At 32.4% G+C, this 8,154-nt stretch overlaps 1 pseudogene; it reads left to right on the top strand.

The window, feature by feature from the left end:
• The first annotated feature begins 747 nt into the window (after positions 1-747).
• Positions 748-7,919, top strand: LOC131855555 (uncharacterized; annotated as a pseudogene).
• Positions 7,920-8,154: the final 235 nt, after the last annotated feature.

Genomic DNA, 8,154 nt, shown 5'->3' with positions numbered 1-8,154 from the left:
CATCCCGCTCTCGAGCGTGTGGCGCTGCAGTCGCTATCGAGTTTTACAGACAACCAATGTACATTCTCACCGCGGATTCTGCTTTCGAATTCGTAAGTGATGCTTACAGAATAGCTCTTCAGAGCTCTTGTCTTTTGGAGCTCCCGGCACCTTCCTCGATCTTCTATCAGTCTTTTTAGCTGTTGATACGACACGACTCCAAATTTTTGCTTAACCTTTTTGATATAGTTGGGAAGACCACTTCCCGTTCCTCTCTTTAATATAACATGGTGTTTATTTAATAGAAACCTAGCGATACACATCTCTTTGTACGAATATGCACTGTATAGAATTAGAAATAGAAATAATATTCGAATAAACTTAATAAAAGATATTTTTGTTAGTCATACTTTTTTTATTCTACCACTCCCTCGGAACGCAGACTCATTACAAGAAGAATGAGGATAAAATTGCGCGTGTTGCTCTTTTAAATAACTACTGTTCAGAATTAAGTTTTTTAAATATTTTAGTGAATACAAACTGGTAAATAGGAACATATCTATAGTCATAGTTGCGACCGCGTCTCTGTTCCGTAAGTCATCACTGGCCATCATTGGTCGTAAACCTTCGTCATGAGACACTGCGGTAATTTGGACGAAAAGATATATCGGAGCTTCCCGAACGTTGCCCATCCGAGTTGATTCGACGATTGACCTCTTTCTCAAAATCTCTACCTAGCTGAATAGTTTTCCCTCAGTATACGTAGTAATGGAGATCGGTATATGTAAGTAAGATCTGTTCAGTCGTAAGGTCGTAAATAAGAAAGTCTGTATGAAACAGATCAGACAGACAAATCTTCTTCATTTGATATGTCATTTCATAATAATTATTTTTGCTTGCCATTTGATACCTACATTAGGCCTCGTTGGTATAGTGTAAAAATAATTGTATTATTATGTAAAACTTATTGCATTTAAAAAAGTATATGATATAGCACAGAAAAAGTTCATGATAATAAAAAATAACCCCAATAGCTTATTAATCATATGATTTATTTTTCAGTATTTGTATATTTATATCATAACTAGCTGTCCCGGCAAATATAGTTTTGCCATATAAATTAAAATCGCTATTAAAAAATAGGGGTTGATGCCAGAACGGTGAAAATTTAGGGTTGTATGTATTTTTCAATCCTAAATAATAATAAAATGAAAATAAAATATGTCGAAAAAATAAAAAATATATATATTTAGGGTTGGTTGATATATATTAACCTTATCACTTATCATGAAAAATAGATAGTAGCCGATTCTCAGACCTACTGAATATGCATATAAAATTTCATAAAAGTCGATAAAGCCGTTTGGAAGGAGTATGGTAACTAACATTGTGACACGAGAATTTTATGTATAACATATAATACTACAAGGATGGTCAAGCAGTTTCCAAGCAAACATTTAACATTATTTTTCCTTTCAAAATTGCATTACTGTGTTGATAATAAATTCAGTAGTTACCCCCTACATATTCTGTGTAGGAATTTGTATATTCCCGAGTTTACGTTCGTAGCAACACCGCAGTAAAAGTAAAGTTGCTCTTTGTTATCTACAGCGGAAACTAGTGGCCTGCCTTTGTGATGCATATTCTAATACGAAGTAGATTCTAACGGTGAATGTTCACTCTCCATATATGACCAGCGAAACGAAAGAAAATAGGTTAATTTTTGGTTGCTTTAATTGACTTTTTTTTTATTTTATTTATTTAGAAGCTTAGTATCATGCTCACTATTGTGATTGTTAAATTCAAATTAAGACATTCCTTCCCATTGTCCTATATTTAGGACACTACATATATTTTTTTTAATTAACAAACTATTTATACTATGGCTACTAATGAAATTTGTATTTTAAAATATTTTTTTTAGGTAGTAATACATATTTACGTCATTTTAATACATATTATAACTTTTAATGTATTAATACGTTAATCCTATTACATCGATGCTTGGGAAGTAGTGGGTTAAAACATCATCAATTCAGTAATCATTTCATCAACCAAAACAGCAACACACAAGTTTCTTGCTCATTCTACTTGTGATGATCTGCGTTCCGAATGAGTGGTAGAATCCTTTATTACATAGTATAAAACAAAGTCGCTGTCGCTGTCTATCCCTATGCATGCTTAAATCTTTAAAACTACGCAACAGATTTTGAAGCGGATTTTTTTAATAGAGTGGTTCAAGAGGTAGGTATATATATAATGGCTTTGTACGCATGTACATGCGTGCGAAGCCGGGGCGAGTAGCTAGTCAAAAATATGATTATTCAAAAGTGCTTGTATTGAGTTTATTTGAATAAAGATTATTTCTATTTCTATTTAATTTATTCATGTAGGACATTTTAGTCGCTTGTGAACGTCAAATTTTTTATATTATAATTTTTCCCCACCGTCCAATTTGGTATATAGATTCAGTTGAGAAGAACTGGCAAGAAATTCAATTGAAACGGTATATATAAGTCCAACTATAATTAGTGATTAGTATTTTAACAATTTTATTTTGGATATGTTTTTTGCTACTATTGTTCTATTGTTTACTCTTCTGTATATTGTTTTATATAATGTATGTTATTTAAATGTAGAGAAGTACAGTATCTTAAATGTAATAGATTAAGGGACCGTATTAGGCAAATTGATTTTAGAAGAAAAAGTGTAATCCATCACATTAAAAATAAGTAATCATTTTGTTAAGTAACAGTTGATGTGTAACGTGCATCTGAATTAGAACGAGAATAAATTATATTTACTGTTGTATATGTGTAAACCACTGAATATCTCCATCACATACAAACATAACATATATATATATATATATTATCACTCCGATCGACCCCTGTCCAATTCAAACGGGGATCGATATTACGACGGCCTGAGCCAAGGTTCGGACCCCTAGTGGTGCCCTCAGACTAAAGTCGTATCCGTCAGGCAGGAGCTGGCTTTCAGCCGCTCCATAAGTCCTTCCGCGGGTTTGGAGTGCCATCTGCACTCGCCCCCTAACGTCCGGTGAAACTGTAAAGGCCAGCTGCAGCCAACAGCATTAGAGTAGTCCGAAAAAAAACTACACATATAAATAATATAATGATGATATATTAATATTATTCTATTTCTTTATAAAAGGCGCTAAGAGTCAACAAAGTCACTTTTCTGTTTCAAGCATCTTTTCTAACATCTACAGTACTGTAGAACAGCTATCTAATTCAGAAGTATAGCTTCAGCCCGATGGGAATGGATAGTTTGTTCAATTTGACATTATAACTTTTCAGTCTAGAAAGTTTTAAAGTGAATATTCGTGTATTCGCAGTTCGATCTCTCAGTGTCAGTTTAAATCAATTACAGTATACGTGATCAGAACGTTTGCATATTGATGACCGTTGTGGTGCAGCGGTTTAACATGCTGCATTGTTTTATTATGGTTGCAGGTTCGATTTCACATTGAACTCTACAAAACACGGAATAATATTACAAACGTTAAAGTTTGTAAGTTTTTATGTTAGTTACTCTCACGCAAAAACTACTGAACGGATTATGATTAAACTTTACAGTAATATAGTTTTTGCATCAGAATAACATATAGGCTATATTTTTTATTGAAATTTAATGCATGGAGAACTAGTCTATTATACATTAATAATTATGTTTTTATTAAAATCTATACGAATAAATAAAATTGGAGTCTCTGTTTGTAATATCGAAATAACCATTTTACTACGTGTATATGAATATAAATACGGTACATACACCAAAATAACATTTTTTACCATTTTTGTCTGTCTGTTTGTTCCGGCTAATCTCTGAAATGGCTAGCCCGATTTAGACGGGATTTTGGCAGGTAGCTGATGTAATAAGAAGTAACTTAGGCTACTTTTGTTTTAGAAAAATAAACTTAATTTCCTCGCTGACGACGTCGCGGGTGCATCTAGTTTTTAATAAAATTCTTGAAACTATCAAAAAAAATTTTTTTTTGTTCTTTAAGTATACATTGGAATATCTATGGTTATGTATTACAACCACTTAAAAACTCAAGCACTATCGTTGCCCGGTAATTACCACCTCTGTCACAGCGTTAGGTTGGCTGGAAGAGATCTCTTGCAGAGATAAGCCCGCCCTTGCTCACAATTTAGTATAACTGTCTTTGTCTATTAATGTAATAAGTGCAATAAAGTATATATAAATAAATATATATATAAAAATGTAATACGACAAATATCATTATTATCGGACGAGTTGTTATTTTGCTGAAGTGTATTAATTAAATTTGTTTTGTTGTTTTATATATTACCGCTACCATTAGCATATGTGATACGAGAGGATTCCGCACTAAATATTTGTGGTCTCACACATTATTTATCACTATCCTCGTACAACATAGTACGAGATATCAACCTATTTTTATTTATATATATTTGACAGCCTCGGTGGTCTAGTGGTTTAGCACACCGCTTTACTATCCGATGGTCGTGGGTTCGATTCCTCGCACGGTACAAACATTTGTATTCATGAATATGATTGTTTGTATCGGTCTGGGTGTTTTCAATGTATAAGATGTATTTATATCAGTTGTCTAGTACCCATAACACAAGCTCTGCCTAGCTTGGAACTAGATGGCGCTTTGTCAATTGTCCTGAGCCATTATTATTATTAGTATATATTCACTTAAACCAGAAATTTTATTTTTTACAATTTTCCTAGCTGTTATATGCAATATGGTCTATTTTTTAAGGTAAAACGTAATTCAACCTACCATAACTTGAAATATCATTAAGATTTATTCAGCCATGTAGTATTAAAAAAGATAATAAACCAACAGAGGGCGTAATAGACAGACATTTATAATATTACCATATATACCCATATTACTTAGTATTCACTGTACGACATCATGTCCCATTAGCTTTTTAAGAACATTCATTTCAATTATATTGACTTACCAATTAATAATTAAATTAACAGAACCTAAATAGCTCATAATTAGAGAAAAATAATAAAAAAAAAACCATACAAAAACTCAAACGTTGACCAAAGCTAAACTTGTTCGATTTATTGGAAGACAAGTATGGACTTGTCAGAAAAAATAAAAAACAGTGTAAAGTTAGAATTTTTGTATGAGAGATGGTTCCCTACATTGCTATAACGTGTAAACAGCGAGTTCTAATTATGTAAGACTAATTTAGAGTTAGGACTATTACAACCTTTGATATCAAAACTGTTACAAACTTACAAGTATTACATGTAGACCACAGATTATAATTAATCATTAATCATGGAATTAATATTCTATAATAATTTTACTTAATTCAAAAAGAGAGACTATTTTCGACTGACTTTAGAAATTTTCTAACTATTCTAATATTGCTGGTCGTAGCTGGTGTTTACAGCTTCACCGGACGATAGGGGGCGAGTACAGATGGCACTCCAAACCCGTGGAAGGACTTGTAGAGCGTCTGAAGGCCACGACTACTGCCTGACAGATACGACTGTAGTCTGGAGGCACCGCTAGGACCAGGTCTCGGCTCAGACTATCATAATTTTGATCCCAGTTTGAATTTAACGGGGGAACGATCAGAAGGGTATTTATTGTATGAGTACTTTACGAAATGTACTGGATTTACCTGTATTAGTAGCGTATACATTATGCTTGGACTCATAGTCTGTATTTAAAAAGTAAGTAACAGAAAAGTATTAAAAAAAACTTTGAACACTACTACATATATTTACGTCATAAGATGTACTTATCTTTATTTGTGTATTTGTTCATTGGAGTTTTAATAAATATATATATATATATATATATATATATTAGGGTGTCCCTTATTTTTCAAAGTTTTTATTTTTTAATGCATAGGTCTTAGTTTTGTTCATATGTACCTAAAACACTCGAAAATACATTTTTATATAATTTGGAGAACGATAACCCGTGCCGACTTGCATCGAAACATGTTCATAAAATAACGCCGAACTAGTGGCGCGACACCGTCGTATTTGCCATTTGTTCACAGTAAGTCTTGTGATTAACATATTGTTTTTATGTTTAAAAAAAAACAGTGGAATTAAGAAGCAATAAAAAAAGTATTTTCTATGTTGGTGACGTGAACCATCAAATAACTATAGCAAAGTTACCGTCTAATCGTCAAGTTCTTGCACTCCTCTTTTTTAACATTCGCGAAGTTAAATTTACTGTTAATGGAAGCGCAAATCTTGCCGTTCGAGAGTGTATTATATTCTGGGAAAAAGCTAGAATCCCTACCAGACCTGTGCCTAACTGTGTAAAAAAACTTGAGGATCTTCACCGTGCTTGGAGAGAGTTACAAAAAAATTAAAAAAAAACGCCAGCTGTTTACAAGCGCCGTGAGGAGGACTTTCAAAATAATTTAGATAATTTATTCGATATAGCACACGCAAATGACTGACTGAATAAAAATAGAAGAAGATGTTCTCTTTGTTTTTGTAAAAATATTTTATTTTTACAAAAACAAAGAGAACCAGGGCGTCTAGGATGTTTAGCGGGAGTAGATAAAAAGTTAGCCGAGAAAGAAAAAAGAACAAGACAGAGAAAATTAAAAGAAGAGAAAAAAAGACAAGATGTTCCAAAAGTTTATCGTCATCTTTAACTACACAAGATTTTATCGAAACGCAAGAAAATCCCAATCCCAATACCAGCTCTGACGAAAGCCTTAAGGAACCCTTGCCATCAACATCTCAAATGGTAAGTTCTGTAACTACTTCAAAAAGAGGAAGGAAAGATTTCATCACTCCTAAGTTAGTTGCCACTTTAGATAGATGTCAATTAATCATAAGGGACTCTGTCTATATACTTCAGGCTGTAGTAGAAGCCCCAGATCTCAGCTGTGATGAGTTCCCGATAAATAAATCGTCAAAGAAAAATATTAAAATAAGACCTTCTGCATCAAGCTAGGTCTAGAGCCATTTACTCTTTGAAAATATGTTTGTTGCAAACTCAATTCAAAATTAGCGCCAAGGATAAAAGAGCCCTTCAAGATATTTGTTTATTCATTGCAGTTATATATGTAAAACCATGGCTTGGATGTAGTCTGGCAGTCACGGTCCCAAATCAAGCTTTGGGCTTTTTAAAAAGTCTTAAGGAATATGAAACTATTAATAAAGAGATCTCCAAAGCTGCCCTGAGCAAGTTTAGTCAACATTTTTGGTACTTGTAAGAAGAAATAGCTGTTTTGTCACTCTTTGATGATGAAGTAGATGAACAAACTAAGACGAATATTGTAGCGAACTTACAAAGAGATAGTTTATATGATTCTGTAAAAAGATACAGTCCATCGAAAGAAGATATGTCTGATTATTTGTATGGTAAGTAGAAATACATAACATTTATTTTAGTATAGTTTTTTTTTAATGTTACACATTTTAATTTAATTCGGTTTTATCGCGTTTATCATATTTTTATATTTGGTTGGTCTAGACCTGACCTGACTGATAAATATAATAATATATATTAAGTTATTTAATTTAAAATTAAATAGTTTTATATCTTATATCCATCTTAATAAACTGATAATATATCTTGTATTTTGTTGCAGGAAAATCATTAAATGATTTTGTGTCTGTTAAGAGCACAAATTTATTTGCTCGTTTAAATATGGATACAGACTTCTTAAAGAAAACCGTTTCTGCATGGGACGAAGATGTAACCTATTTGCAGGCTAAAACAAGAGTTCTTTCTTTGAGGGCCGTGAATGATACAGCTGAAAGAGCTGTAAAACTTATGCAAGATTTCAATGGCTTAGTCACTGCAAAAGAATATCAAAAATAGTTTTTCCTGGGTACCTACAAGAGTTTTTTGTGTACAAGAGCATAGAAATCTGTATCCAGACTGTAAAAAAGAGACCCTTAAAAGAAAATATTTGTGATGTTCATTTGATTAACAAATACTATATTCTAACTTTCTCTTCGATTATTATTATTAAACATTTTATTTCATTTTATTACACATACACAACGATAAGCGTTAAAGACAACGATTTTTTAAATATTCAAGGCTCTGTCGGCACGGGTTAATGTTGACATATAAAGATAAAATTTTGTATTTGATTAAGTTTAGGTAATTTAAAAAGAATTAAGGGGTATGCATTTCGATATCTGAAA

Source organism: Achroia grisella, unplaced genomic scaffold (assembly GCF_030625045.1).
Source record: "Achroia grisella isolate CSIRO2021 unplaced genomic scaffold, CSIRO_AGI_Agris_v1 utg146, whole genome shotgun sequence".
Taxonomy (NCBI): Eukaryota; Metazoa; Arthropoda; class Insecta; order Lepidoptera; family Pyralidae; genus Achroia; species Achroia grisella.
This window is presented reverse-complemented; position numbering and strand designations above follow the sequence as displayed.